The sequence below is a fragment of the Xenopus laevis genome, chromosome 5L (genome assembly GCF_017654675.1).
Source record: "Xenopus laevis strain J_2021 chromosome 5L, Xenopus_laevis_v10.1, whole genome shotgun sequence".
Classification (NCBI taxonomy): domain Eukaryota; kingdom Metazoa; phylum Chordata; class Amphibia; order Anura; family Pipidae; genus Xenopus; species Xenopus laevis.
The window spans coordinates 24552892-24561681 of record NC_054379.1 but is presented as its reverse complement, the minus strand read 5'-3'; the positions used below and the strand labels follow the sequence as shown (position 1 = coordinate 24561681).

Sequence of the window (8790 nt, the reverse complement as noted above, 5' to 3'; positions counted from 1 at the left end):
TAATGGACCAGTGATCTATAGATGCCCCACCCACATCTATACAGTTTCTGGTTCTTTTCTTCTAAATCTTGGGCTCAGGCTATTCATATGGAAGAGCAACTGCTTCATCCAAACCCAATGGTTCTGACAATCTGTATTCACTGTATAATATAGAGAGCTCTTGTGGCCTTTAGCTTTTGGAAGGATGCTGGGAATTGTAGTTCAGCAAAACATACTGGATATCTCTGGAATAATGCACCAAGGAACAATAGAATAAATAAAACCTGATGTTGGAGACAACACTGCCCAGACAGACAGCTTACAATTTAGAGGAGTAGAGGCAAAGGAGTGGGTGTGTTTAACAGGAGCACATCAGATGTAACTGAAGCCCAAATGGTGGATCAGTAATGAGGTGCCGCTGGGAAAGGCAAGGATTGGGGGTAGGGATAAAAGCTGCTGATAGGAGTTTAGGGGGGTCCAGAAGAAATTTGTCTAACTCTGATTCCTAATGTTAAAGGGTGTGGGCACTGCTCTCCCAGAGTCCCTCTTAATTAAGGGAACTAGTCCATGCTTTCTGTGTCTCATTTTGGCACCTGGAGATGGGGCCCGATTACTGTCAGATACACAAGCAGAATGAAATATGTCAGACTGAAGGAATCAGGGACAATGGCATCTCTCTCCCAATGTGACAGGAGCCCCCCCCCTACTGAGAGACAATTATCCCTGTCACTCCCTGCAGCTCTGCCATTGTTTGCTGGTTAGTGAGACAGGGCCTATTAAACTGTCACTCATGCACTGGCACCATTAAATACTGGAATTTTCTCTCAGAATATTATGGAACACATTCCACTAAGATGAACTAGGAAATCTCCTTCCATTTGCAGCTTAGAAGACAGGCCCTGAGGTACCTTTTCTGGGCCAACAGGTTTAGTTGTCACACATGAGGGCCAGCAGGTGGGATGAGGGGGGCGAGAGATAAACCGAGAGATGAAACATAGAAGGGGAGAGAATAGGGAGGATGGGGGAGAATACAGCCAAACAGATGAGGAGAGATTACAAAAATAAAGGAGAGGGGATGAGAGACAGTAGGAGATAGGGGAAGGGAAAGGGGTTATAGAGTTATAGATGAGCAAAGGAAGGATGGGGTGAGTAAGGCCAAATACATGGGGGGAGAACAGAAAAAGAAAGCAGAGGGGATGAAAGACAGGAGAGAGGAGAAGGGACAGGGTTAGGGAGTAAAAAGTCAAATGGGCGATTAGAAATATAGAAGGGGAGAGAAGAGGGAAGGTGGGGGAGAGTAAGGACAAAGAGATGGGGCAGAATAAAAAAAGAAAAGAGAGGGATTGAAAGACAGAAGGAGAAAAGAGAAGGGAAAGGGTTAGGGAGTACAAAGTAAAATGGGGAGAAGATGAGAAATAAAGAAGAGGGAGGTTGGGGGGAGTAGGCCAAACAAGATAGAGAAGGGGGAAAACTGAGAAATACAAAGAGATGGAGGGAGGAGACACAGGAGGAGAGAAGAAGGGAGCAGACAAGAGAAAAAGAATGAATGCAGAAGAAGATAGAGGAGGAATGAACAAGCTGAATTTAGTGGATCTGGTTCCTAAGGAGATTTTAGGCTACACTGCTCCCAGTGGCATAACTAGATATTACTGGGCCCCACAGCAAATTATTTTTCAGGCCCCCAAAATGTTTAGAGGTTGACTTGTTTCTCCAATATTTATTGAAATTGTATATGAATTAGGGCCTCGTGGGGCCCCTATTGTAACAAACTTACCTGTGGGACGGCAGGGACGCCTGCCGCCCCCACGGCGGGGACGCCCGTCACGCCGAGCGGCAGCCGCCGCTTCTAGGCCTCAGGCGCCGGCTCCTTAGGGAGCGCGCGGCGCGCATGCGCCGGTCTTAAAGGCGCAGGCGCGTTCGCGCAGGCGCGCTGACGTCATGGCGCAGACGCGCTGGCGTCATTGCGACGCATGCAATGGCGCCAAAATTTAAAATAAAAAGGCAATGCACAGTGTCTGCATTGCCCAACGTAGGTTCTAGTTTTTCAGTTCCTGGGTGCGATTCTGTTTGATTTCTCCTGACCTTCCGGATAGTCCTGACTCCTGTAATTGATCTCTGCCTGCCCTGACCCTTTGGCTTTCCTCTGACTACGCTTTCTGGATCCCGATTTTGTACTTCGCCCAAGACTGTTACTGACCCGGCCTGTGACCTCGACTACTCTACTTCTTACCGATTCCGTACCTCATCCCGAAGTGAAAGGCGGCGGTTTGAGGCTGAAGCGTGAGCCGAGCCCGGGACATTGGGGTTAACTCTGGGTTGTGGGATACCGAACGTGACATTACGTTGGGCCAAATTAAAAAAAAGAAAGAAAAACTAAGAAGATGGAGCCAGCTGACGTTACTGCTTCCACCACTCCTTCGGACGCAATCCTGGCAAATCTTCTGCAGAGGCTTGGAGAACAAGAAGACAAGCAAGATTATATTGTCCAATGTCTTCACGGTCTTTCTTCCAGGCTTGATATGATGCAGCAACAGCCTGTTCCTGGTCCGAGTACTGCAACTCCTCTGGCAAGCTCTTCTCTACCTCCACCTACAGGTAGCTCCTTCCATGAGCCCAAGGTTCCTTTTCCTGAGAAGTTTACTGGGGATCGTAGTAAGTTTTTTACGTTTCAAGAAGCCTGTAAGCTACATTTCAGTTTTTTACCTTATTCTTTCCCCACCGAGGAATCTAGGGAAAATTTTGTAGTTACCTTGTTACAGGGCGATGCTCAGCTTTGGGCATTTAGTCTGTCCCAGAGGGATCCAGCCCGTCTCTCTCTCGAAGCTTTCTTTAAAGCCATGGCCGTAATTTACGATGATCCTGATCGTGCCGCCTCTGCCGACGCAGCCATACGTGCTCTTAAACAAGGCAAGAGGCGGGCAGAGGATTATTGTACTGAGTTTCGGCGGTGGGCTGTAGAGACGGGCTGGAATGATACTGCTCTCATGAGCCAATTTAGGGTTGGTCTGGCCGCAGCTATCAAAGATAGTCTTGTTAATTTTCCTACACAGTCCTCCCTGGATTCTCTTATGCATTTGGCTGTTCAGATTGATCGTAGGCATAGAGAGAGACTTCAGGAGGAACAGGTTGCCAATATCTCACCTCCTTCTGTAAATGTTTCCAATATCCCGCAAGTTTTTCCTCAACCCTTTGAAGAACCTATGCAGATTGGTTCTACTCGTCTTTCTTCTGCTGAGAGGGTCCGTAGGAGGAGTAATGGGTTATGTCTGTATTGTGGGGATAAAGGGCATTTTCGCAACACCTGTCCCAAAAGGCCGGGAAACGACAGAGCCTAAGCAGGTCTGGGGAGTCTTGCTTGGGTGATGTCGTTTCTACTCCCCAGTCTTCTCAAATTTTAATTCCGGTCCGTTTGAATTGGGACAGTGGTTGTGTGCAGAGCTCTGCTTTTTTGGATTCGGGGGCTGCGGGTAATTTTTTGGATCTTGGGTTTATTAAAGAACATGGTGTCCCTTGCGAACCACAGGTTCCATCATTCAGGTTGTCTGCCATTGATGGTAGATCTTTGGGTTCTGGGTTAGTTTCTACCAAATCTAAAGTCATCTGTATGTCCATGTCTGATCATTTCGAGTCTCTTTCTTTTTTCGTTACCGAGTGCCCTCAGACTCCAATCATTTTAGGCCTTCCCTGGTTACAGAGTCACAATCCCCAGGTTGATTGGCCTTCTGGTAAGATTTTGAATTGGAGCCCTGCTTGTGAACATTCCTGTATTAAGGTTGGTCAAACTCTGGCTGCAACTTCTTTAAAAGGTCTCCCTCCCTGTTATGCTGCCTTTTCTGATGTTTTTTGTAAAAAAGCAGCTGAGTCTCTACCCCCCCATAGACCTTACGACTGTGCCATTGAATTATTGTCTGGGTCTTCTCCCCCCAAGGGTAGGACATATCCACTTTCTCTTCCCGAGTCCTTGGCCATGGAAGAATATATTAAAGAGAATTTGGAGCGGGGGTTCATTAGACCTTCTTCCTCTCCTGCGGGGGCGGGTTTTTTCTTTGTCAAAAAGAAAGATGGGAGCCTTAGACCCTGTATCGATTATAGAGGGTTAAACAAGATCACGGTCAAGAATCGTTACCCCCTCCCTTTAATCTCCGAACTGTTTGATCGAGTAAAGGGAGCTGTTATTTTTTCCAAGTTAGATTTAAGGGGCGCCTATAATCTAATCAGGATAAGGGAGGGGGATGAGTGGAAGACAGCTTTTAATACCCGGGATGGGCATTATGAATACCTGGTTATGCCCTTTGGCTTATGCAATGCCCCCGCTGTCTTTCAAGAACTAGTCAATGATATCTTCCGTGATCTTTTGGGCCGTTTTGTCGTGGTATATCTAGACGACATTCTCATTTTTTCTTCAAATTTATTTTCTCATCGGGCCCATGTTCGTGAGGTTTTATCTAGGCTAAGGCAAAATCATTTGTATGCAAAACTTGAAAAATGTTTATTTGAGGTTTCTGCTGTACCTTTCCTTGGATACATTATTTCTCAAACAGGTCTTGAGATGGAGCCCGCTAAGGTCCAAGCAATTCAGCAGTGGGCACAACCTCTTTCATTGAAAGCAGTCCAGAGGTTTTTAGGATTCGCTAATTACTACAGACAATTTATTTTAAATTTTTCTAAGTTGGTGGCTCCGATTACTGCCTTAACTAAGAAGGGGGTTGACCCGAGTATTTGGCCTGCTGAGGCGGTTGAGGCTTTTCATCTTTTGAAAGAAGCCTTTATTTCTGCCCCAGTTCTCCGGCACCCTGACTCTTCCTTACCTTTTATTGTTGAGGTAGATGCATCCGAGATTGGTGCTGGTGCTGTGTTGTCTCAGCGACATCCTGTCTCCGGTAAGATGCATCCTTGTGCTTTTTTTTCAAAGAAATTCTCTTCAGCGGAGGTCAATTATGATATTGGCAACAGGGAATTATTGGCCATTAAATTAGCATTCGAGGAATGGAGACATCTCCTTGAGGGTGCCAAACATACTGTTTCTGTGTTCACTGACCATAAAAACCTATTATACATTGAATCTGCTAGACGGTTAAATCCTCGGCAAGCCAGGTGGTCATTATTTTTCTCACGGTTTAATTTTCTCATCTCCTACAGGCCAGCAGATAAGAATGTAAAAGCAGATGCCCTTTCTAGAAGTTTTGTCTCCAAACCTAGGGAGGATTTGGGGCCAGTCCCTATTGTTCCGAAGGAGGTGATTGTGGCAGCCCTGAGTCCGGATCTCTTTACTTCTTTGTCAAATGCTCAGGTAGATTCTCCTCCTAATATTCCTGTGGGCAAGTTATTTGTTCCGAGTAATTTACGTGAAGCTGTCCTTCACGAATCCCATGATTCCAAAGTGGCTGGTCATCTGGGTTGTGCGAAGACTTGTGAATTATTGTCTCGTACTCTCTGGTGGCCGACTCTAAGACAAGACGTTGCCAAATATATTGATTCATGTCCAATTTGCCAACGTTCTAAGCCTTCTAGATCTTTACCTCAGGGTTTGCTGCAGTCACTTCCTATTCCCGAGAAACCTTGGACTCATATATCCATGGATTTCATTGTGGAATTACCTCCATCTAAGGGTCATACGGTCATCTGGGTAGTAGTGGATCGTTTTAGTAAAATGTCCCATTTTATCCCTCTCCCTACCCTTCCATCTGCCAAGACCCTTGCTGAACTTTTCATTGTCCATATTTTCAAGTTTCACGGGGCTCCTCTTAATATTGTGTCTGATAGGGGGGTTCAATTTGTGTCCAAATTCTGGCGGGCCTTTTGTTCATTAATGGGTACTGATTTGTCTTTCTCTTCCGCATACCATCCTCAGACTAACGGTCAGACTGAGAGGACAAATCAGACCCTGGAACAGTATCTGAGATGTTACGTCTCCTGCAATCAGTCACTTTGGGTTAATTTTCTTCCGTGGGCCGAATTTGCCTATAATAATGCCATTCACTCCTCCACTGGCAGGTCTCCTTTTTTCACTGTTTTTGGTCTCCATCCCAGGGTTTTTTCGTTTTCTGATTCTTGTGACCTTCCTGCCGTCAATTCTATTACTCAGGACTTTTCTAAGGTTTGGCAGGAGGTTCAGAAGTCTTTATCTTCTGCAGTAGCTGCTCAGAAGAGGGCTTCTGATAAACAGCGAAGAGAGTCTCCCGAATATCAGGTTGGTGATCAAGTTTGGCTGTCCTCTAAGAATATTTCTTTGAAAGTCCCTTCGGCCAAACTGGGTCCCAAATTTGTTGGTCCATTTTCTGTATCTAAGATTATTAACCCTTGTACTTTCAGGTTAAATCTTCCTCCCGAACTCAAGATTTTTAATTCCTTTCATGTCTCCCTTTTAAAACCTGCTAGAGTGGTGCGTCAGACTTCTCCTCCTCCTCCTGTTTCTGTTGAGGGGCAATCTGAATATTTAGTTCACAAGTTGGTTGATTCTCGTATCTCTAGAGGTAAACTACAATATCTGGTTCACTGGAAGGGTTATGGTCCCGAGGAAAGGTCTTGGGTTCCTGCCTCGGATGTAAGGGCTGATCGCTTGGTGAGGCAGTTCCACTCTAGGTTTCCCAACAAGCCTAGGGGTCCAGTGGCCCCCTCTGGAGGGGGGGGTAATGTAACAAACTTACCTGTGGGACGGCAGGGACGCCTGCCGCCCCCACGGCGGGGACGCCCGTCACGCCGAGCGGCAGCCGCCGCTTCTAGGCCTCAGGCGCCGGCTCCTTAGGGAGCGCGCGGCGCGCATGCGCCGGTCTTAAAGGCGCAGGCGCGTTCGCGCAGGCGCGCTGACGTCATGGCGCAGACGCGCTGGCGTCATTGCGACGCATGCAATGGCGCCAAAATTTAAAATAAAAAGGCAATGCACAGTGTCTGCATTGCCCAACGTAGGTTCTAGTTTTTCAGTTCCTGGGTGCGATTCTGTTTGATTTCTCCTGACCTTCCGGATAGTCCTGACTCCTGTAATTGATCTCTGCCTGCCCTGACCCTTTGGCTTTCCTCTGACTACGCTTTCTGGATCCCGATTTTGTACTTCGCCCAAGACTGTTACTGACCCGGCCTGTGACCTCGACTACTCTACTTCTTACCGATTCCGTACCTTGTTTCCGATTGGTTTTGACTTGGCCTGTTTCTGGACTTTGATATACGTTTACGTAAGGTTCCCTTGCTCGCTCAGAGTTGTAGTCCTCTTAGTCCCCTCACTTTAAGACCTGGCGGCATCCGAGTAGCGGAGGGCTCATCCCGAAGTGAAAGGCGGCGGTTTGAGGCTGAAGCGTGAGCCGAGCCCGGGACATTGGGGTTAACTCTGGGTTGTGGGATACCGAACGTGACACCTATAACTCCTGGGCACCCCTGCAGCCGCAGGGTCTGCTTCCTCTATAGTTACACCCCTGACTGCTCCCCAAGACTTAACTGAAAAAAACAGCAATCCATTAATAGCCTTCATCCCGACTGGCTGCCCCGGGTTACCAAGGTGCCACTTTATAGAGACATGGAGCACAACTGGTATTTAATGGTCGGTATTTTTAGCACAAGCTGCCGCTGGGAAAATAATTTCCAGTTCTTGACACAAAGGGAACCCTTTACTTTCCCTCTCCACTGAGTTCTTCCCTTTACTTGTCCTCTCCACTGGCAAATGAATCTGAGAAGTGGTGGCGTGAGCACTAGTGTGTGAAACTCGGATACACACATAAGCCAATTGCTTGTCTACATGGCTGTGCAACATATGATAGAAAGAGATGTCGCCAGAGACAACACTCTTCGGGTATACAACATCATACATTATTGCAAAAAGAAGGCCATCCCACTGGCGTTATTGTCTACCGACGCCGAAAAAGCGTTTGATAGGGTGAAGTGGGATATGATATTAAAATGTCTTCAGTGGATAGGAATTGGCCCTGTTTTTCAGCAATATGTCCAAAGTTTATATACTCGTCCACAGGCATGTATCCGAGTTAATGGGATGCTATCCGACCCGTTTGATATTAAAAATGGCACACGACAGGGGTGCCCACTGTCTCCCCTACTCTTTGTCATTACACTCGAACCATTCCTACAGCGCATTAGACAGAATGCGAATATCCCGGGTGTGCATATACATGATCATTCACACAAAACGGCGGCTTATGCAGACGATTTGTTGTTTTTTGTAACGCAACCGAAAACCGCATTACCGGAGATCTTGCTCGAACTAGGTGAATATGGCTCTCTGAGCAATCTAAAAATAAATCAACAGAAATCTAGCCTACTTAACATTTCTCTGCCTCACCAGGACTTGCAACATATAAGTCATAACTGTACATTTATGATTGAACCTAAATATCTCACCTATCTGGGTCTCAAGATTTCGGCTAATCTTACGGATGGCATCCTCCTGAATGTTTACCCACTTCTCAAGACGGTGAAAGCTGACTTGCAGAAATGGGACAAACCGGGCTTCTCCTGGTTTGGACGCATTGTAAAGATGAATATACTCCCTCGTTTTCTATATCTGTTCCAGACAATCCCGTTCCAGATACCGAGACCATTTTTCAAAGAATTACATTCTCTCATCTCTCAGTTTATTTGGCAGCGTCAGAAAGCCAGACAGAAATTTGATTCCCTTACTCAACCGAAGGAGGCAGGGGGGGTAGGTTTGCCGGACTTTTGGGCATATTACAAAGCCGCGGTCTTACAACGGATGATGGACTTAATGAAATCTAAGACTCTTAAATTATGGCCACTTGTGGCACAAGATGGATATGAGTACCCGCTGGAAGTCTACACATGGTTACCCAAATCTCACCGTTGCAAGCC

The 8790-nt window shown here is 46.6% G+C and overlaps 1 long non-coding RNA gene across 1 annotated transcript; it reads right to left on the bottom strand.

Annotated features, from left to right (window-relative positions):
* Positions 1 to 2077: 2077 nt before the first annotated feature.
* LOC121393618 lies at positions 2078 to 7154 on the bottom strand. The gene is made up of 2 exons (XR_005961190.1): positions 7094 to 7154; positions 2078 to 2220 (listed from the first exon to the last, which is right to left on the bottom strand). It is a non-coding gene; the product is annotated as an uncharacterized LOC121393618 (long non-coding RNA).
* Positions 7155 to 8790: the final 1636 nt, after the last annotated feature.